This window comes from Physeter macrocephalus, unplaced genomic scaffold (genome assembly GCF_002837175.3).
Source record: "Physeter macrocephalus isolate SW-GA unplaced genomic scaffold, ASM283717v5 random_1033, whole genome shotgun sequence".
Taxonomy (NCBI): Eukaryota; Metazoa; Chordata; class Mammalia; order Artiodactyla; family Physeteridae; genus Physeter; species Physeter macrocephalus.
Genome location: NW_021146831.1, coordinates 2,406 through 25,000, shown reverse-complemented (window position 1 = coordinate 25,000; position 22,595 = coordinate 2,406). Strand labels below are relative to the sequence as shown.

Here is a 22,595-nt window from a genome sequence, read left to right as displayed (position 1 = left end):
CATTCTCTCTGCATCTTCCCCATTGCCTGTGCCCTCCCCCTCCTCCCCTCCCCCTCCCCTCCCCCCCCTCCCCAACCACCAACCAGCTCCAGCCCTGTGTTGTTTCCCCACTGCTCCTCTTGGCTTTAGCTGGGCCACCTGCCTGAGTTCCTCCTCTCCCTCCCCCACCCGTGTCTGCCTCCACCTGCTGCCAGATCTCCCTCCTCAGCCTGACCTGAGGGAAAGGCGTGGAAGGTTGGGTCCACAGCCTCAGGACCCCTTCCCCTTGGAGGGCGCTTAGAGCTCATCCCCATAGGTCTGTCTCTTGTCACTAAAGAAAAGAAGCCAGATGCTCCAGTGTGGCTGGCTCCTCATGGCAGGACATTCCTACCACAGCCCCTGCTGCTGCAGCTTGACCCATTTTCCTCAGGTGCCTGGGAACCGTCTTTGATGTATAGGGCTGCACACAAGCGAGAAGAGGGGTGCATTGACCCCAGCCTTCCCTTCCCCTTGCGATGCATACCTGGTCCTTCACTTTCTGCTCAAACATCTCCCGCTCACCTGCTGATGGGGTTGACAGAAATGCAGCCTGCTCCGGGCTGGGGGTAGGGAGGGTTCTCCCCCTCCCGGAAGTCATCACACTAACCCTCACTGGGACCTCCATCAGTGCTTACCAAAGACCACCTCCAGAGTGTGTTAAGCAGGCAGGTTCCTGGGTCTCACGTCCAGAGAATCCAATTCCAGAAGTCTGGGTGGATTCCAGGAATCTGCAGGATTAACAAGCACCCTGTATGGTTGTTCTGAACCTAATTCTGGTTTAAGGGGACCATGGACCACCCTCTGTGAAAGGTTGTTTGATCTGGATGTGACAAGAAGAGCTCTGTCCCCTGCTCTTTAAGGCCTTGAAGTTCAGGGTCCGAGAGAGAAGCCATCAGCCCCCAGCCGGACTTGGTCAGAGGCCTGGAGCACTGGCTAACTAGGTCTTCAGGTTGCTGTCAGCACCCTCTTCCTACCTCGGTCCCCCTGGTAATGCTGATCTTTGTCCCTACCCCTGCCCAGGCCTGGGGAGGTGGAAGCCTCAGGAGAGGAGAGGGGCTGGTTGTGGGCAGCAGCTGGGAGCCCGGGCCGGCTCTGTCGGAAGGATGTTTACTTCCCCAGGGATTAGGCAATGCCATGATGCTCCTGGGTAAAGATTTGAAGGCCTCGCCCACCTTCTTTAGACACGCTTCACGAGCAGAGCACTTTGAATTCCTCACTTGGGCTCGGCTGGTCACAGCCCTAGGCTCCACACCCTGGTGGCGAGGGGGCTTTGGCGCAGCACCCCGTGTCCCAGATCCCAGCCCGGAGGGTGGTGGTGTCTGCTGTAAGGCACAAGCACATCGAGTCACCCTAGGAGGTCAGGAGCATCACTGCTGTACTTCCTCCCCTTAGCCCACTGCTGCTGCTTGCCCCTCACAAAGACTCAGGTGAGGGAACAGGCGCGCTGAGATTGGGTAACTCGTGCTGTGGGTCATAGAGCTCTGGGGAGCACTCAGAAGTCATCTGCCCTAATCCCTTCATTTTACACTTGGGAAAAACCAAGGTGCCAAGGGGTAACAGTTTCCCAGATTCTCATGGAGGGCCAGTGGAAAAGCTGAGCATGCAGCTAATAAGTGATGAGGCTAGGAGCGTGTTCAGTCCTGGCTCCCAGGAATGGGACGGGGGAGCCTTGAGTAAGTGGTGGAGGTGGGATTGAACCTACATCTTTCTGATCCACAGTGCGTGCTAGTGCTGTTCAAAAGAAATATAACGTAAACCACACTTTAACATATGGAGTAGCCACATTAAAAAAGTAAAAAGAAACAGGTGAAGTTAATAACATATTATTTAACCCAATATATCCCCCCAAATTATCCTTTCAAAATGTAATCAGCATAACAAAGTTATTAATGAGATATTTTGCATTCTTTTTGCACATCAAATCTGTACAAGCTGGTGTGCGTTTACGTGTACAGCACTTCTCAGTTTGGACTAGCCACGTTTCAAATGTTCAGTGGCCACATATGGGGCTGCCATGTTGGACAGTGCAGGCCTATGTTCGCACTGCTCCTTTCTGCTGAGTCACAGAGTGACTCGGCATAGAAATCAGAGCCATCTCCCTGGCCTCTGCTGCCCCTGACTTCCTACTGTTCCCCGGGGCTGGGGTCGGTGGGGGGGGGTGCACAGTCCTCCTCTTCCTCTGGGCTCTTTCAGGATCGAGCCCTTCCCTTCCCTCTCACCTGCCCATCTTCCAGTCCACCTCTCTCACTCCATAGCTCTCTCCTGGAGGACTTGTTGTCGGACAAGAAACCTTTAAATAGTTGAGACAAAGGTGACAGATGTTCCTCATTTACGTTCAGGTTCTCTCTGGCTTTTGGGGCCCTGTTGAATGGCACCTCTATCAAAACATCTCATTTGGAAATGTCAGTGTGGCTTTTGATAAGCCATCAGTCACCCGTGATGGCGACTGACAGAGAACAGTGTGGTGGTATCTAATATGCCGCGGGTCGGCTCTTTTGCAATGGCGTAGTATTTCGTTTATTCAATGGGCCATGAAATCTCTCTGAAGGAAACTATTAACCCTGCCACACCAGGCTCCTCAAGGCCTTCCTTTCCCCTTAACTTTCCAGCCTCTGTTTTTGCCTTCTTGCTCCTTGGCTACCTGGAGTCAGAATCTTGCCGTCGCCGCAGGTTTCCTGGCACCTTCTCCCGCTCCAACAGGAGGCAAGCCAGCTGCCCTCCGGGCACCAGTACAGGAGCCGGAAAAGCTGCTCGGCTGCTGCAGGGCTCTGGCTCTGAATCCAGGTGCGGGGTTTGCCTGTGAAGCTCACCTGGACCTGAAACAGTTCCCGTGTGCAAGGAACGCCAGCCTTCTTCACAGCCACTGTTCATTCCTGGGTGTGATTGCGGGTCCTCCCTCCCTTTACCCCTGTCTCCTTCCTGCCCTCCCCCAGCTCCGCCAGAGTCCCCAGCAGACTGTGTTGCTCCCCAGCTGCGCGATAACCCAGGTGCTTACGATCCTGATTTTCTCTCAATTTCAATGGAAACGAGTAGATTTTTGAAAAGGAGCACTAAAAAGAGAAACAATAACACATGCAAAAAACAAAAACCCAAAAAGCATAGAAGTCCCAAGATTTTCCAGATCACATATTTCTGATCAAAAATAAAGGTACTTAAATCTCTGAGATGGGCTGGTTCAGTCCAAGCAGCTTATCCCCGGCTCCTTCCCCTCATTTCACCCTTGTGTCTGGACTCCCCTCTTTTCTCACGGTGGAGGGCTTCCTCCCCCTCCCCACATTTCCTTCCCATGCTTTTAGGGTTGAGGCTTTTGCCAAGTAGTGCAAGTAACCAAACATGGTGGCATAGAAACAGGGGTGGGCTGAAGTCCTCTGGGTTGTTTATTGCTGTGCTAAGAGAGCCGTTCCCCACCGGTCCCTGGAGACTGTGACGCCTGCTCAGAGGCTTGCCTTGTGAACCTGAACCCCAGTGTGGAATCCTCTGACCCGCATCCAGACACGTGGGAGGAAAGGCTGTCCAGACCTTCCTCCATCCATCCTCTCTGTCTTTGTCGTTGGTGAAGAAGCATCACGCACGCGCACATGCATATACACACAATCTTTCAGTGTGAGCCTTTCTCCATTCCTGTTCCCTCTGGATGCTGTGTTATGATTTCTGCAGAAGACGGTATCTTGTGAAGAAAAGAGATCTCGTTCTAGAGCTGGACCAACCTGGCTCCAGTTTCAGCTCTGTGCAGCTTCTTGCCTGGCTCTGGGCCAGTGAGTCACCTCTGAGCCTCAGTGTCCTCATCTGTGAAATGAGTCGAGGCCTCCAGCCTCACAGAGCTGGCCCTAACACTGCCAGTACTCACGATGGTTAATTCCCCTCCTCCTCCCCTTCCCATCCGCCTCCTCTCCCGGTGCAGGTGCAAGGTAGAGAAGGTTCTGGGGTGATTGGCAGAAGCCCTCTGCCCTGACCCCGTGGCTTGAAATAGACAAGTGCAGAATCCAAATGGGATGAGCACATCAGCCTTCTCATTGTCACCTGCCACTCATCCAGTCTAGACACAGGGTTAGGCCTTCTCCAGCAGGACCCAAGCTAGCCACCTTTTACAGATGGGGTGGGTCTGCCCCCTTTACAGGAAGCCTCCTGTTAAGGACAACCCCACTGCCAGCCATGGGCCGTCACACCATCTGTTCGTTTACCCCAACTGGCATTTGTGGAGCACCAACCATGTGCCAACCCCTGTGTGAGGCAGAGGGGAAGCCAGGCTAGAGCAGGCCCAGCCCCTGCTCTGGAGAAACTCAGGCTAGGGAGGCAGACACTCCATGGCTCCTGCTAAACTAGGGTAGGTTCTGGAGGAGCAAGCAGAGGGAGGGCAGGGATTGTCACCGAGGAGGTGACAGTTGAGCTGGCACTGGAGGATAATTAAGAGCTCCCCAAGCAGAGAGTGGAAGGGCATTGCAGAACAACAAGTTCAAAGGCCTTGCAAGCACAAAAGAGAACAGCCAGTTGCTATACAGTTCAGGGAAAGAGAAGAGGAGGGGAGGCCCTGGAGAGGTGGGTGGGGATGGATGGAGGGGGCTGCTGCTAAAGCAGCCAAGGGGTCTGCCCTTTGGTCAAGGAGAGCCAGTGGCCTCCCTCATCACGGGAGAGAGATGGAGAGGAGAGGCTGCATGATACAGATGGAAAACCTAGATGGCAGTTATGGGATGTCAGGAAAGAGCACTGTACAGAGGAGAAGGGGCCTTCTGGCGACTCATGAAGGATTGGGAGATTCGGGTCAGTGTGGGCAGACGTGGCTTCTGAGTGCCATTCACGTGTTACCAAGAAGCCATTCTCCCCTGGGGCCCCTTTTCTCTGATATTGCAGTAGTGCAGCAGGAGGGTGTAGGTGTGCACATCCCTATCCATGCCTGCTGTGAAAAAGAACTCATTTATTGAGCTCCTGCTGTGTGCCAGCACTATGCCAGATTCTTTGTCAGTATTGCCTCATTGAATCCTCAAGATAACCCTTGAGGTGTTATTCCCATTTTACAGATATTGGAACTGACTCTCAGAGAGGTTAAATAATTTGTTCAAGGTCACACAGCTAGTTAGAAGCAGAAGTAGGATTTGAACTCAAGTCTTTCCTATTCTAAAGACTTTGTTCTCTCCACTCTGCTGTGTAGAGCATTTGGCTCCCAGCTTCCTGCACCTGATCTCCTTCTAGCCTCTGGGGTTCTGGAGGGATTTATATGACATTGATGCTGCCTTCATCATTAGAAAGCTGTCACTGGGGTGACAGAGAACAGCAGATATGGAGCTGTCACAACGGGAAAAATGAGGTGACGAGGAAGGCACTTCATCATTGCACCTAGATTAGAGGCAGCCACAGCTCCGCCTGGCAAAAGACTCCCTGTCAATAGTTCTGCTTCAGCTGTGTCCCCAGACTCGTCCTAGCCCCCCCTCTTCAAGCAGGTAGAATCCAGGCCTCAAAATCCACTGCTGTTTCTGAAAGATGAAGAGACCTTTATGGAAAGGGGCCAACCCATCATCTTTAGAACTGACCAAGGAATCAGTAGAGCAGTGCTCCTTAGCATTTGGGGGTCATAGACCCCACTGAGGATCTGATACAAGCTATGGACCTTCTCTCCAGAAAAACGCACCCATACGCTCACACTCACACGTGCACACAAACGCACAATTTCAGGTATTTTCCAGGCTCTTCAGTCCATCTGTGGACTCGAGATTAAGTAGGCTTTTTCCTCTCTGGAGATGCTGGGGGAATATGTTTATGATAAGCACAGTTGCTGACTGTGTTTACCCTTCTGACCCTTTCCTTGTCCTGCAGCTCCTGGAGGAAGCAAAGGAAATGTATCAATAACTCAGATCCAGTCATTGCTTTTCAAGAATGTCTTTGGAGAGGTTGAAGCCACAGGCCACAGGAGAGCTTTGGCTTCTCTGTATTTAAATTGCTCCGAGTCCTTCATGTGTATCAGGGCTGGGTGGGCTGCCTGGACACTGAGGAGTGGGCTCTGTGTCTAAAAATCTGCCAGGATGCTGGCTCCCGGAACCCTGGGAGCTCCTCCTTGCACTGGATTCACTGGAGAATGCTTTGGAGGAGAAAGCCCATTGCTGCAAGGCCCTGAGGTCCTCCGCCTCCTCTGGAAGTTCCTGTCCCTCCCTGGAGGGAAGCACGTGCACTCTTAATAGAGCTGCCTAATCACTTGTTTAAACTAGACATTTGGTGCGTAATGACTCCTGGCTGGGATCAGAAAAAGCCATCAGCCATCTTCTACAGGGACCAGACCTGCCGGACGCGGTTCCATTGGCTGGAGGAGCAGGGGGTCATTCTCCCTAAGGCAGTGCCCACTGTGTGGGAGCCCAGAGATGGGGGAACTTCTTAAGGTTGGGCAAAGACAGCTGACACCTTGCTCCCTTCCTTACCTGTTCTCCTGCTCCTGGACACAGGGTGATCCCAGAATGTGATGGAGTGAGAAGGTGGAGAGGCAGAGCACCTGGGGTTGTTTGGCAGAGCACCTGGGGTTGTTTCCCAGCTCTGCTAGGGGTACTCAAAGGGCAGCTTCTGGGACCAGTCTCCTGTGCACCTGACTTGCCACCCAGCTGGAGGAGACAGAAAATCTGCCAGTACCTAAGGCTTCCCAGGCTCTTGGGTATGGCTAGAAAGCCAGCAGATTTGCTATTTGCCCAGAGTTTTGAGATCTGGGGAGAGAGAGAGATGCTGGAGAAATGTAAGCTACAGCTGAGTTAATTATTATTTTTTTTATCATTATTACAGACGAGAATGTTCCCCTGTTAATTCCCTGGGAAAATGACTGAAAACGAGCTGGCACCACCGAGGCCTTGAGCCCAGGAGAGCAAGCAATGGCAAAATACAGCCTCCAAATCTGCTCCCCTCTTAGCTGGCTCGCCTGGCCGGGCACCGCGCCTCTCCCCAACACACAAGTGCGCACACGCACACACACAGACACATGCACACAAACACGTGCAGCCCAAGCTGCTCCAGCAGAAGGGAGGGTACATAGCCCCTGGAGCACTTGTTCTTATCTCGGTGGCAGAAAACCGTCCAGGCTATATAGCAGAGCCCTGTGAGAGTTGGGGGAAAGACCCTCTGCTTTAGTTGTTCTGGAGATTTCTGTTGATAAGCACTTTTGCACACATCCATCCCATAGGCTCCCTCACAGCCTGGCAGTTGGCGAGCTGAAGAGTGAGGGCTCAGCATCACACAGTGCTGGAACCTGGATCATGGCTCCTACATGTACTAGCTGCGGGACCTGGGCAAGTTGCTTAACTTCTCTGAGCCTCTATTTCCTCTTCAGTAAATATAACTACCACTCTCAGGGGGTTGTTATGTGGGTTAGATAAGAATTAAGCTTTGTGAAAGGCCCAGTACAGAGTAAGTATTCCATGAATTTTACCTACTAAAATTCAGAGCAGACATTCTTATCCCCATTTTACAAGTGAGAAGAAACTGGGGCTCGGTGAGGTAGTCCCATAGTTGGTAAGTGGTGGAGCTGGGATTAGAATGCTGCTGTTTCCCTGGGAGAGTTACATGGTGGCAGTATGGACTTGGGCATCCGTCGAGTTGGCCCTTTGCCCTCCCGCTGCTGCCAGCTCTGTCCTCCCTGGCCTGCCTGCACACATGGCCACCCCTCTGGGGACTTCTCAAAGGGGTCACCCAGACAGCACCTGCAGCTGTGGCTCAGTCTCTGCCAGGTGGGGGTGAGGGGGTGGGGATGGGTAGAGGAGACCCGGAAGCCAGAAGGAAGCATCAGGGCCTGGTGGGGGCGGGGAGAGGATGGTGATGGATGAAGAGCAAAGTCGGGGAGGGGTGAGAAGAGGGGGGGTGCGTTAAGAAAAGAGGTGGAGGCTGGGAGAAGACACAGGCCCCACAGCTGGCTCCTGAGGAGCCCCGTGGCTGGACTCGTCTGGCTCCCTTTGCTGAGACTGCTGAATGCACCTTCCAAGAGGAGCTTCCTGTTGGGTAACGGTAAAACATCCTTAAGCTTGGTGGCAAATCCAGCCATTAAATTTATTTTTCAAATATAATGTGATTGAATTTATGGTACATGAATTATATCTCAATGCTGTTATTTATATATAATTATGTAATAATTATATATACATGTATATACATATATATACTTACATATGCATATACATGCATATGTATAAGTTTATATATATATAAAATGGGGTTGTTAAGAACACTCGTTCTTGCCCCTTCCTAGTTGTATGAGCTTGGGCCCGAGGCTTGGCTTCTTTTAGTCTCAGTTCCCTCATCTAAGGATTAAAAGAAGTGATGAGTGGCAAGTCCCTGGCAGAGAAAAAGCCCGTAATGAAATTAGCTAATTGTTTTGCATCTGTTTTAGCGGGACAAGGTGTATGCCATTGCCCCTAGTTTAGGATTAAGGAAACTGAGCCCAAGAGAACTGTCTATAGGTCTGGAGGGCAGGCACTGGGTGGAGCTCGGTGAACGTTTGCAGAGTGAAAGGCGTTTCGCCCCTTGCTGGCACAGCTCTGGGCACCTGAAGAGGCTGAGGAGGGAGGCCCTGTGGCCCAGGGGCCAGCTGGATCCCAGGGGAACAGTGGGCCTCCCCAGAGCTGCTGGGGCTGGGCTGGACTCCCCTAGGCTTGCTCGCACAGGAGGGACCCTCACAAGCCAGGAGCTGAGAGGGCTGCCAGGGAAGGGAGGCCTCAGGGTGGGATCCTTGGCAGGCGTGCGAGCCCCGGACACGCTTCCGCAGCCGGGAGGCAGGAGCCTGGGTGGGCTCCCTCTTGGGGCAGATGAGCTAAAATGCAAGTTTCTTGGCAAGACATGCCTTTTTTATTTCAACCTCTCTCTCTCCCAGGAAGTTCTTCCCCACATCCAGCCACAGCAGCCTACGGTCTTTCATCTGGTTTCCTGACCTCTGGTCCTTAGAGGAGATGGACTTGACTTCAGGTCCAAGCCAGACAGTCTCCCTGAGGCGGCCAGGAGGACAGGTTGGACCCACTGAATGTGCCGGCATGTTCTCAGCGCTTGGGTGTGACCTTTCGCGAGGCATATTCACACATTCTAGGTGTGGTGGGTTAGGAGGTCAGGGTCCTGGAGAATGCCTAATCCCACCCCGGCTTCACCCTGGAATTATTTTCCTAGTTGGGCGCCTGGAGTGGAACCCATTCCGAAGGTTGAAACAGGAAAAAAATCACCAACCTTAAGAGGAAACAGGGAGCAACGTTGTGAACCTTGGTCTCTGCAGTCAGCCTGTCTGGGCTTGCTTCTCTGCTACGTACTACTTACAAGATCCTGGGCAGGCTTCATAATATCTGTAAGCCTCACTTTCCTTATCTGTAGAATGGGGCTGCCAGAAGTTCCTACTCCGAGGGTGTGGGGGGATTCAATGAGACCCTGCATAGACCCTTTAGACCCTGCAACACTGAGCTTGGTGCCGAGTGGATACTGAAGCTCGGCTTGGAGGCCTGGCCCTGAGATAACGCACTGAGAGTGCCCAGTGAATGGTGATACACACACACGGGGTCAGTGCTGGCGATCATACCGCCCAGACTGCAGCCAGCAGACCTTATGCCAGGGCCTGAAGCTTGGGCTGGGGGGAGCAGGCAGTCACAGTTGGGGTCCCCCTACGTTCAGTGAATGCATTTATGAAGCAGAAAGGAGGCCAGAAAAAAGCAAAGAAGAGAAAAGAAACCCCAGCAAATTCTCCTCTGTCCTCCCCCAGCTCTGCAGCTCCTGGGGGAACTGAGCTGTATAATACAATGGGATTTAATAAAATGCCTTTAACTCACAAAGTTTGTCTGCTGCCAGCTCCTTAATTAAATTGCCTAATGCTGCTTTGCGATGGCAGCACAAACTCCTGTGTTTAAAGAGCACGGTGTTGCCATGGCACTCCCCCGACAGGACGAGCCAGCTGTGGAGGAGCATACAGATGAGACATGGGGCCTGGCCCCTGCCTGCAGTATCCAACACACACACACACACACACACACACACACACACACACTCTCTCTCACACACTCACACACTCACACTCACACTCTGCAATAGACTCTGGTCTGGTTTTCCTGGGAAAGGATTTAATCCTTGCTAAGAATGCTGAGCCGAGGCTTTAGAAAGAGGAGACTCGGGGCCATTTGAGCAGAACAGAGCTGGCCAACTGGTATGGCAGTGGGTCCCAGGCCCAGCCCTGCGAGGCCTGGGCAGCCAGGTGTCTCCCTAGCCACCCGCTCCTACAGCAAGCAGCTGCCTCCCTTTCCCCTGGTGCACCATCCAAATCCACTTGTCTATGTGTGATGAGACCCAAGAAGGGTGGGTAACACTGGATGAGAGTCTGATTGGTTTGATGAGAAAGGGGGTATGTTTTTTCACACATGGAGGGCGGAGGAAAGAGAAACTCACTTGCTTATGGATTTTTCCTTTAGATGCAGTGTTTCTCAGCCCTAGCTTCACAGTAACACCAGCTGGATATTTTTCCCAATATTTTATTATGAAAAATTTCAAATATACAGCAAAGTTGAAGGAATTTTACCGTGAGCAATAATATACCCACTACCTAGATTCTACCATTAACCTTTTAAGAGACTTGCTTTATCACATCTCTTTCCGTCTATCCATTAATCCATCTTATTTTTGGTGCATTTTAAAGTAAATTGCAGACATTAGTACACTTTTCCCTAAATACTTTAACAACTATGGCGTTCAACTTTATTCTACAGTTTTGTTTTCCTTTTGATGTAAAATTTACATACAAAGAAATTCTGGGGAGTTTTAATTCCATGCCTGCATTGTACCCCCAGAGATTGATTTTAACTGGTCTGGAGTGGGATGTAGGCATCAGTATATTTTAAAAGATCCCCATATGAATCTTAGGTGCAGCCAGAGTTGGAAAACAGAGATGACAGGAGACAAAGGATTGTAATTTTTTTCTCCTAAGGAGAATGTGGAGCTCTGGTTGACCTGTCCCCTGCCTATCCTTCCAACCCCACTCCCCTTCCCCCCGGTGCCCTCCGTGTGTACATCACACGTCCACGTTTATGCTTCTGTTAGGATGGATCTCTGGGTACATGTGAATCCACTCATTCTCACGTTAGCCTTATAAGGTCTCATATGTCCCAATGGCAAAATCCATATCTGTTTCAGATATTGAATAAGTCACAGAGATGAAGCCAAACACGTTCTCTTATGATGATCAGGGTACTATGGTGACCAGGATTGTGGCGGCAGTGGATAGAGGGATAGTGATGCTAGTGGAGGGTGTTCAGAGTGATGTGTGGTGGTGACAGTGAGCGAGGGGGTCTTAGTGATCACAGCTGAGGACATGATGACAGTGGGGTGGGGATATTGATAGAGATGGTGTGCTGCAGGTGGGGTGACCACCGTGCTGGTAAATCTCGGGTGACAGCACCGTGGTGGTGGTTATCATGTTGATGCTGCTGATGTTTCCCTTCCTGTGAGGGCGGCGTGCAAACAGACGCTCCTGCACCACACTGATACACATCTGGGAAGAATGTTGGTTGTCATATGGCAGGAAGCTAGCTGGGTCCCCACATTTGAGAACCCCACTGCTGCAAGGTGCAGCTCCTTCCAAAATTCTGAGACGCCACCTGAGAACCTTATCCCCCCCTGGAGACCTGGAAGAGGCCCCGACAGCGAGGCAGCAGCCCCACATTTAGCCACCCTGTTCCGTTGCACTTTAACAAGACAGCTCCAGCATTAAGTATGAGTGGATCATTAGGAACGTTTATTTAAGATGAACGGCTCTGAGCCAGCCGGACTTGGGATGCCAGCCATCCCATGATCGATAGAGATTTTATTTGCTGCCTGCGTGGTTTCCTGTTCCTTTCATGCCTGGTAAGCTTGAGGGAGGAGAGAGGAAAGTGCTCTGGTTCCTCTCTTAACCCAGGCAGTAGAGGGCAAAGCGATGCAAAATCCCAGCACTCCTGTCTCTCACCACAGTACTTAGCTGGCACCCCTCTGCATCGTTCTGGGCTGCTGGAGTGAGAGTGAGGTTTGGGATGCTAAGATATACTACTTTAAGTAGATATATCAAATGTATATTAATATGTGTATATGAATAAGCCCAGGAATTGATGCTGAAAAAAACCTTAATAATGTTGTCCAACCCTTTCATTTTACAGATGAGAAAACTAGGACCAAGTGGGCAACAAATAAAATCTCTGTTGAGAACGACAGTAGAAATACTCTTCATGTATATAATATCTCTCATGAGGCAAAGACACCTCACACCTGTGATCTGATTGGATCACAGCCCTGTGAGCTGGCAAGGAACTTCCTGCCCATCTGACAGCTCCTGAGTCGTTCCCAGATTGTTTCCACTAGCAGTGAGCCTAGGTGGTATTTGTGTAGCACTCCCAGCTCATAGCATATTTCACACTCATGGTTTCATTAGATCTGAACCAGATCTCTGGACAGAAAAATGGAAGGAACTAGTCTTATCCCCATTTTTCAGAGGCGAAAACTGAGGTTCATGGAGGTTAAGCACTTTGCCAACCTTGCACAGTTAGGAAGTGGTAGAGTGGGAACCAGAATCCAGGATCCCAGCATGAGTTGACTGGGGCTGCCGTATCAAAGTACTACAAACTGCACTGGATGGCTTAAATAACAGGAACTCGATTGTCTCAGGTTCTGGGAGTCTAGAAGTCTGAAATCAGCGTGTCGGAAGGGCAGCAGGACCAGGCCGTGGTCTTTCCGAAACCTGTAGGGGAGACTCCTTCTTTGCCTCTCCCAGGCTCTGGTCCTGGCCTCCCTGGCTCACAGCTGCAGCACTTCAATCACCATCTCCATCACCACATTGAATTCTTCCTGTGTCTCTGTGTCTGTGTCCAAATTTCCCTCTTCTTATAAGAACACCAGTCATTGGATTAGGGCCCACCCTAACCCAGTATAACCTCATCTTTACTTGATTACATCTGCAAAGACCCTGTTTCCAAATTAAGGTCACGTTCACAGGTTCTGGGAGTGGGACTTCACTGTATCTTTGGAGGGGGTGGGGCACAGTTCAATCCGTAAGGATCCCTGACCTAAGCCAGTGGCCTTCCACAATGCGGTTTGCATCCTGGGCTCCATCCCATTCATTTTCTCCTCCTCGTCTTCTGCTCCCAAGGACGAGGTGCTCCCCTCTCCTGCAATGCAGAAAGTGGGGCTGGCGGGGAGCGCTTTTCATCTTCTGCTCTTCCCAAATGATTACAAGCTACTAAGGTGGACTCATGAAATATGGGCAGGCTTTTTGTCCTTTTTATTCCCAGGCAGTAAAAATCATTAAGGCTTGCTCTTAATTAGTTTCATTTCGAAGCTTCTAAATATTGATTTAACCTACACTCCTTTGTACTTGCTGCAGTCACTGAATTATGCCTGTTATTGATCATGAGATGGAAGTGCTTCTATCCACTGGGCTCTGGGCCCTGGAAGGCACTGGTCCCCCAGCGGGTGTGTGGGGCTCAGATTGGAAAGGGCCTTCCCTTAAAGAAGGGCTGTTCAGCTTAGGCTGGGGGCCAGTTTCTTTCTCTTGGGTTGGCCCAGGCTCAAGGGAATTTGAATAAGAAGTCAGCTGGAAATCTCCCATTCCATTCTGGGCCTGAAGAGAGCTGGGCAGGGTGGGAACTGGAGGAGGGTGATGTGGGGTCGGAGTGTAGAGCATGGGCTTTGGCAGGCAGCCAGCCAGACCTTGTCTGAGTCCCGGCTTTACCAGCTAGATGTTCTTGTGCAAGGTACCTACCTGTCCTCCACATCTGTGAAATGGGGCTAGTAATCCCCATATCTTACTGTGGTTTTGAGCATTGAGTGCAACCACTCATTTCAGAGCCCAGCCCAAGGCCTGGCTCATAGGCAGTCCTTGGTCAATGTCTACCATTATTAACATTGCCTTCCCACTGAGAAAGTAAGTCTGGACTTGGAAGCACACTGTCTTTTAGCCCTGGCTCCGTTACTTGTTTGCTGTATGATCTTGGGCAAGTCACTTAATATCTTTTCCATTCAAATGGGGATAATGGCATCTATGACGTTGCAAGGCTATTGTGAATATCACACAGGATCGTGGAGATGGAAGAATTTAAACTGCAAGGTGGTGCATCCAGTCATAATGGATATTATTGATGGCCATGGTAGTCACTGCCTTAGATGCCCTCTTGGCTGCCCTCTACCTCCAATATCACGCCCAGACTGTTCTGGCTCCAGCCTGCTGCTCCAGCCTCTTCAACCTCACCTACACTCTTGGAAACTAAGGCGGACCACTCAGTTCTTGGAGTTCACTTCACCATTTTTATCCCAGCACCTTTGCTCCTGGTGTCCCCAGTATGTATAGAATAGTTTTTTACCATCTGCATCTGCTGACCTAGACAACACTTCCCTAGGAGGTTTTTTTTAAAACAACTTTATTGAAGTACATTGCATACCAACAGATCTACCCATTTTTAGTGTATAATTCAATGACTTCTAGAAATTTCCTCACAGAATTGTGTTCTCTCCTCCAGACTATGCCCCTGTTGCCCTTGGTAAGTACTTCTGTGACAACTCTTATCATACTTTAGTAGAGTGTTTTGTTTTGTTTTTAAATTTGTGACTCCCTCCTGCCCTTCCCATGACCTTGTATCCCTATCCCCTCACAGCGCCAGCATACAGTCAGGGCTCTATTAATGCTCTTGGGTAGAGAGCTTCCTTGTGGCTGGGACAGAGAAGGTGAGAGGGGTCTGGAAAACTCAACTCTTATCTGTCAGGATAATGATAAGGAGTTCATCATACACATAGGTTTTGTTTTGTTTTTTTAATAGCTTTTTATTTATTTATTTATCTTTGGCTACACTGGGTCTTCGTTGCTGCTTGCAGGCTTTCCCTAGTTGCGGTGGGCGGGCTTCTCATTGCAGTGGCTTCTCTTGTTGCAGAGCACGGGCTCTAGGCACGTAGGCTCAGTAGTTGCGGCACACGGGCTTCAGTAGTTGTGGCTCCCGGGCTCTAGTGCACAGGCTCAGTAGTTGTGGCATGCAGGCTCAGTAGTTGTGGCTCGTGGGCTGTAGAGTGCAGGCTCAGTAGTTGTGGCGCATGGGCTTTGTTGCTCTGCAGCATGTGGGATCTTCTATGACCAGGGCTCGAACCCGTGTCCCCTGCATTGGCAGGTGGGTTCTTAACCACTGCGCCACCAGGGAAGTCCCCACGTAGTTTTAATTGAGCGTTCCTAGCGGGCAATGTTCTCCTCGTTTACAGAATTCTAATCTCATCTGGAGGGTCCTTGGAGGTTATCTAGCCCAGTGATTCTCCATGCACATACATCAGATTCACCTGGATGGTTTCCTCAAACACAGGTAACTAGGCCCCACCCTCTGAGTTCCTGATTCTGGAGGTCTGGGGTGGGCTTGAGAATCTGCATGTCTAACAAGTTTCCACGTGATGCTGATACTGCTGGTCCAGGGACCTCAGCTTTAGAACCACTGCTCTAGCCCAGCCTCCTCATTTCACAGATGAGGAGCCCAAGGGCTAGAGAAGTAAGAGGACACACTCCAAGGTCTGTCCCAGGCCAGAACTAGAACCCAGCCCTGTCCTGTCCCATGTCCTCTCCCGCCAGTTCTCATGCCCTGACCTCTCCTTCCCACCCTGACTTCAGAGAAGCTGGATAGGGGCACAGAAGGTTGGACAGGGCTTCTGACAAATGCTCTCCACAGGCCTGACCCCGAGCTGGGGAGGGGTGATGGGGGTGCTGCTGAGGGAGAGGTCAGCGGGACTGAGGAGGGGAGCAGGGGGAGAGGGGGGCCACGGGACGGGGAGCGCGTGAAGGCGTGGGCAGGGCAGGCCTGCGGGAGGCGATGAGGACGGACAGGCCATTCCTCCTGCGGTTGGGGATGGAAAAAAAACCCACTGCGGGGCCTCAGCTGCAGCCATTTATCTCTCAGGCCTGCCCGAGACAGCTGACAGAAGGAGAAGGCGGTGAGCCACCGAGACCAAGGCTCCTTCCGCCTCGTGATTTATCTCTGAGCTTCATCTGGCAAACCTGCTGATGAAACGAGTCTCCTTTTCTCTCCGCCTCATCAATTTTCATTCTGATTTCATTTTCTTTTTCCGTTAGAAGAGCTTTGGCCTTTCTCCTTGTTTAACTGGTCTGTTCCCCATTTGCTCTGCCTCTTTCTCCTCAGCCACCCAGGCCCCAAACCCTCTCCCCAGGCGTTCCTCCCACCCCCACCATGCCTTGGTGCTTCTCTCACTCTTAGTTCTGGGCTCATGAGTCACAGAGTTGCCCTCGAGGGGCTCACGGTCTGAGAGGGGAGTTGAGCATCACGGTGGCTATGGGTTCTTCAAGGATGTGGCAGGAGAAGCAAGGGATTGATTAATGGGGCGTGGGCGGTGCTCAGGGAAGACTTCAGAGAGGGGAATGCACAAGCGGTGACAGGGACTTCTGGGCACGGCCCCTGCATGTGCAAAGGCACGGGGGCAGGAAAGAGCATGACTTGCATCTATCTGAAGCCTTCCCTCTCCTTCCGCTGCACCTAACTCCCAGAGATCCACTGTGTCTGAAGGACTGCAGGAGGGAGCCTTTCAAGAACGCTGCAGGGTCTGCCCAGCACCCCCAGCTAATTCTAGGAAGGGCAGGGAGAATTATAGGGAGAGAGGCGGGAGAGCCTCGAGGTCAGTAGCTGGGCTTGGCTGCCCCTCTGGCTTGCGCCCGTGGCCAGTGTGGAATGTCCGCAGGCTGCGGTCAAGCTGGGACATTTAGAGCTCTGCTAGGAGGGGCCCTCTCGACCCTTCCAAGGAGCACCTGGGCAAACAGAGGAGCTGCTCACCTAAGGCAGGAAGAGTGAGCTGTTGGGTGAGAGTGTATCAGACATTGGTGATCTGTAAATGAACTGAGTTCTAGAGCCTTCTCGAGTCCTAAAGACTAGAACTGGACCCTGGTTGGAGGCCCCGGGGAGTGCTTAAAGTTGACCCAGGAAGGGCAGCTCCGTCAGGAAGGAGTGTCAGACTGAGATGGAAGGGTTCCTAGGAGAGGCTGCCTGCGTTAGAGGCCACATGACCATGGACAGGCCGTCTGGTGCGGGCCTGGTACACAGGTGGCCTGGAAGCCGGGGACTGTGCCTCAGACAAACCGAGGTAGATGAAAAGGGAAGAGCGCTCCAGTCAGCGCCAGGCACTTAGCAGGCATCATTCTTGCAGATTTCCCCCCATGAGGTAGGCTCTCTCCCCGCGTTAGAGAGGAGGAATCTGAGTAAGGATGCTCGAGGTCATACAGCCAGCACCAGGATTCGGATGCGGAGCCGACTCCAAAGCCCTCCTTTGAACCGCTAACCTAAGATCTCAGAGTGTCCACAGGATTTCCAGAGGGGGCGCCTGAGGGGGAGGATCATCGTAGGGTGGAATCCAGAGGCAGAAAGTTAAGTCAGAAGTGCCTTCTCCATCAAGGGAAGGGCTACAGTGGCCGTGCAGTGGCCAGAGCCAGGGCAGGGGAGCCCGGGTGCGTGCCTACAGGAGGTGCGCTCTGGGTCTCCTTCACGAGGCCAGACTCAGGTCCACCTGCTCTTCAGGAGCTCTGAAGCAACCAGCCCCCTTCTGTTCTCGTGCCCTGCCCTTCCTTGCCTTTCTTTCTCTCCTTCCGCAGGTATCTTCTGAGCTCCTACTGTGTGCCAGACTGTTGGAGCAACTGGCAACTTGGAGCACAGTTCTTCCCCTGAGGGCCTCACAGTCTGGAGGGAGAGACAGACAGACTTCAGTAAACAGCCAGTGTATGATGGAGGGCCGCTGAGGCACCAGAGGAGCCCAGGAGAGGCATGGAGGGGTCAGAGAAGGTCTCCTGAGGAAGGGCAGATCAGTCAGCAGAAGACTGGCGGCGTGTGGCGGTGGAGCTCAGCCTGGCGCTGCTCTCCAGGGCCCTGCAAAGCTGGCTCCACTCCCCTGAAGCCTCTTTGGTGCAGTGCAACCAGACAAAAATGACGGTGGGCTACCTACTGGCGCCCTCCACTCCTGCTTAAGAAATAACGAGGGCGGCTCCCTTCCAGGCAGTAGAATTGCAACACCCTCTGTCCAGGGCCAGTCCAGAGACCTGGGAATGTAGATATTTCTTCCTGGGAGCAAGTCCCTTCCCTCCCGGGCCAGGAAAGGGTTTTTACTGGAACGGACTCTTCTCACTCCAGAGGGGAGGGGAGGGCAAGGGTAGACAAAAGAAACCTCATCCTTTCACCAGGAGATGCCCTCTCATGTTCCTCCCTTCTCTCCTCCAGTCTCCCCAGTACCCTCCACTCTTGGAATTCAGCTTCTGGCACCAGAATCATGGAAACAGAAAGGGCTGGTGTGTGAGACACAGCTGGGTTCACACTCAGGCTCTTCCACATTCTAGCTGCGGGACCTGGGTCTGATCCCTTGTCTCCACTGAGCTTGAGGTTTCTCTTCTAAAAAGTACCTACTTACAGGGTTGTTGGGAGGACAGGATGAGGTATCTCTAGAGTGGCCAGCAAATAGCAATCCTGCACATAGAAGGCACTCGGGGGCGTCGTATCTTCCCTCTGACACTTTGATTTATGTCATCCTTCCAGCGGCATCAACTAGAGTTGAAGGGACTCACCTCACTCAAAGAGAGAGGCTCTGCAGACTCATCATTTTCAAGCTTTTATAGCTGCGACTCAAGGGCAAAAATGCATGATTTTGCATCACATCTGTCTGTACACAGGTGTGTGTGTGTGTGTGTGTGTGTGTATGTGTGTGTAAAACAGAGGGGAAAAATTTCTCAAAACAACGCTTAGTCTAGCTACATACAAGGCGATCTATTTTCTATTTCTTTTTTTAATGTACATTGTTATCCACTTTAAACTGTTTTCATGACCCACTAAGGGGTTGCGATTCATAGTTCATGGCTGTAGAACACGTCCCACCCTTACCAGGAAATTCTGCACTGCACTAGGCTCTGAGAAGACAAAAATAAATAACAAACCATCCTTTCCTCCAGGAGCTCACAGCCTGGTTGAGAACACAGGCTCTCAGAATGACAATAAGGAAGGTGCTGTTACCCTGGAGGTCTGTTCAGAGTTTCCGGGACTGCGGTGGGTGTAACCACCCTTCTAGGAGGGCCTCTGGGAACATGTCACAGAGGAGGTGGCATTTGGGCTGGGTTTTTATGGCTGAAGAGGAGTTTGATCGTTGAAGTTGGGGAGGGGTTTTGCTGGTTGAGTGAGAGGCCCGAGGAGGAGAAGGAAATAGCAAGTCTAGTCTAGGAGGAGCATGAGGTGCCTGGGAATGAGAGGGTCACTCAGGGGTGAGGAGGCTGCTGTGAGAGTCAAGACAAGAAATGAAAAGGGAATGTTAGCGTGAGCACTGTGGTGTGTGTGAGGTGGGAGAGGGGCGTGTCACCATGGCGGAGATTTCCAGTCTTGGAGACTGGTGGATGGCAGTGCCTCCTGAGCAGGTTTGGTGGGAGACGTTGGGCCTGGGACAAGTTGAGTGCAAGGCGCCTCTGAAATGGGCCCGTGGAGAGGTCTGGGGCAGTTCCAAGTGAGTCTGGGTCTCTCCTTCCTGGTCACTCCCCCATCTGTCCTCTGCCTGGTGCCCCAGATTCTGTAATCAGAATACCTAGGGGTCTGGCAACAAAAAGGGGCCAGTAATGCTGCCCCAGGAGGTGGCCAAGACCCAGCAGGGCTTTGGGGAAGGGCTGCCAGGAGTTTATCCTGCCATCTTCTTGCCTCAAGGCAGCATGACACTCACAGGCCCAAGTCATAGGATTCCAACCAGAGAGGGGACCCTAGGGCATAGAGCAATTTGTAGATATGGGAATTGTAAAACAAGAAAGAGGAATAAGAGGAATCAGTCCCCCTTCCTGGAGATCACTGACTAAGTGTGAGACCCTGAGAAGCTATAGCCACTGTGAAGCAGGAGGATGAATTAAGTGAATTTCAGGTCTGAGGTTCTGGCGTTCCCTAATGCCAGAGTCAACTGTTTCCAAAGACCCTGGTTCCAAGTTGCGATGGAGAAGGAAGGGGAATTCTGGGTTTAAAAGATGAAACTGATTGATGATAACAGAAGTCAGGACAATGGTTAACTCCAGGTGGGGGCTGGACATTGACTGGGAAGGGCCACATAGGAACCTCGGGAGGGCTGGAAATGCTTATATCTTGCTATGGGTGGTGGCTGTACTGGTATCTACTAAGGTAGAAATTCATCAAGCTGTGCACTTGGGATTCATGCCATTTATATACTCTCCTGTACATAAGTTATACCATAATAGAAAGAAAAAGTTTACGACGAAAGGTGAGAGATGAGAAGTAGGGGCTAAGATGGGAGGAGAGGCAAAGGTGAAGGGGGCAGTGAAGGCAACTAACAGGCACGTCATAGACCTTGCATCCTGACTCCTCACAGCAGTTCTGGGAGAGGGTCTCATCCTCATTTCCCAGCTTGGGTCGTCTAACTTTGTCCAAGGTCACACAGTGAGCGGCAGAGCCAGACTCAGACTCTGATCACAGAGCCCAGGCTCCTTCCGCGCCACCACTCCTCCTTTGCATAAGTTATTTATGGAATTCAGACTCTGGAAGACTAGATAAATGCTGAGGTCTCCTCCAGCTCTGAGGTCCTGGCTGTCTGTGATTAAATGAGAGGTGGGAGTGAGGGGCCATGCTCACCTCTCGGGAGGAGCGGAGGCCAGGTGTACAGATGGAGCGACGGCCTCCCCGACCTCTGCATCCCCCAACCCAGCGCTTATCTGCTGGTGAGGAGGCCGGAGTTTATCAGTGCTACACTCAATTATGCTGCCCATCTGTCTCCGCAGCTCAGGGGGACCTGGCACTGAAACAGCAACGAAGGCCAGGCAATTGATCACTGCCGCCGTTCCTCCCTCCGGAGGGCTCCCAGCTCAGGGCGGGCTGGGCAGAGGCTGTGGGGAGGGGAGTGGAGTTGGGGGAGGGAGAGGCTCTGCATCCACCAGCCACCTGGAGGAGCAACGCTGTCTGTGCTGGCAGGAGCCTGGGACTGTACTGGGGGCAGGGCCAGAGATGGAGGAAAGGGAGACGTCAGCTTCTCCAAAATTCTTATTTAGGGCTTTGCCAAGGGTTGGAGTTTAACGGGGAGTGTACAGGATCAATTCCATACTTTCTGCTAAATCCAGAGCCGCTGCCGGGAGGAGGTGGGTCCGTTGGGGCTTGCAGAGCCAGCCCTTCCAAGAGAAACTTTGCTCCTGGAGTGGGCAACCCTGCTTCCCCTGTCACTGACGGTCATGGCTCCAGCTGTCCCTGAACAAAGAGGAGCACCCAGCCCCCAATCCGAAGGCAGGCTGAGGTCTCTGTGCAGCCTGCTGGCTCTGTCTGTCCCTGTGCTTCCAGGCCCAGCCGCGCACTCAGAGGAACAGGGTCTTCCCCATGTGTGGCACCTGAAGCAGGCATTCTGGGCCACCAGCCCTGCTCTCTGCTCCTGTAAGGCGGGCGTTGAGCTGCCAGGCAGTGAACCTTGGCTGGGCTGGTGGGGCAGGTTACAGAGTCAAAGACCTGGGTTTGAATTCCGACCCCACCACGTCAGAAGCTGTGCAAACTCTGACGTGTCAGTTAACCTCTCCTTGCTTCAGTTGCTTCCCCTGTAAAGTGAGACTAAACAATCCCTTCTCTGTCTGCACACAGGGTTGATGGGAGAGTTACACACTTCACAATTTGTATCCACTCACCAGTACCCTCTGCGTGCTCAATCCTACACTTGGCTCACTGGGAACACAAAAAGCATGCAAGACATAGCCCCTACTGCAAAGAGCTTGAAATCCAGTTGGGGAAAACGTACACGTGATAGTTTGAACTCCTGCTCACCCCGGGAGATTATAGATAAAAGACAATTAGCTTTCTCTGCAGCTCCGGCTCCCAGCAGAAATTGCTAATCAAGCCTGCGTGAGTGGGCCATGTGCAAGACAGCCTTAAGTGGTGATGGCAGGTGAGTGGGCAGCTCTGAGTTCTATCTTGGAAGGGGCTGTGTGCTCAGCAGTGAGGGGAGGACTTGTCTGGGCCTTTGCCAAGCCTTGGGACCAGAGGTGCGTACAAACATGAGTCATCCAGCCTGTTGCCCGTCTCTGGGCCTCTGGATGCCGAGCCCCAGCCCGAGGCTCCTGGCTGAGGGGCTGGAGCTCTGGCTCACCACCCGCCCCCCGAGCCCAGCCACAGGGGCAAGGAGGAGGGTGAGCCTGGAGTGGAGGGAAAGGCGAATCTCTGGACGTTTTTAATGAACTTTTAAATGGCTTCTCGATCCCATCCGTACAGTTGAGCACCGGTAGGACAAAGGTGCCAGGACAGAGGTGTTGGAGGAGGAGCCTGGGGCTCGGGCAAGGTCTGAAGGCCCTCTCCACCCACTGCAGCCTCCTCTCCCCTTACCAACTGTCTTGGGCTCTCCTAATCATTTTACATGTTTGGTCCTGCCAGAGTGGCACTCTTAAAGGTGTGACGTTTTATCTAGTCCTGCTCACAGCTCCCCATCCCACCTGGGGGCGACACTGGGCCCACAGTGGGCAAGCTTAATAGGGGCTTGTTGAGTCCTGGGATCCAACTTCTATCCCCCACTAAGAAGTCCTGTAGCTGGGGAGCCTCCCAACTCTGGGAGATGAAAGAGAACTAAGCCTTGCTGAGCTCTCTGTGTGCACCACACCCAGTTCC

General features: G+C 52.2%; 1 long non-coding RNA gene across 4 annotated transcripts; it reads left to right on the top strand.

Annotated features, from left to right (window-relative positions):
* Nucleotides 1-7,852: 7,852 nt before the first annotated feature.
* On the top strand, nucleotides 7,853-22,031 carry LOC114485522 (uncharacterized). Of its 4 annotated transcripts, XR_003678940.1 has the most exons (7): nucleotides 7,853-7,986; nucleotides 8,849-8,981; nucleotides 9,136-9,307; nucleotides 14,484-14,504; nucleotides 15,211-15,308; nucleotides 18,522-18,655; nucleotides 21,804-22,031. It is a non-coding gene; the product is annotated as an uncharacterized lncRNA (long non-coding RNA). The 4 variants fall into 4 exon arrangements; XR_003678939.1 differs by lacking the exon at nucleotides 18,522-18,655; XR_003678937.2 differs by lacking the exons at nucleotides 14,484-14,504; nucleotides 15,211-15,308; nucleotides 18,522-18,655; nucleotides 21,804-22,031 and having other exon boundaries at nucleotides 9,136-10,017.
* The last annotated feature ends 564 nt before the right edge of the window (nucleotides 22,032-22,595 follow it).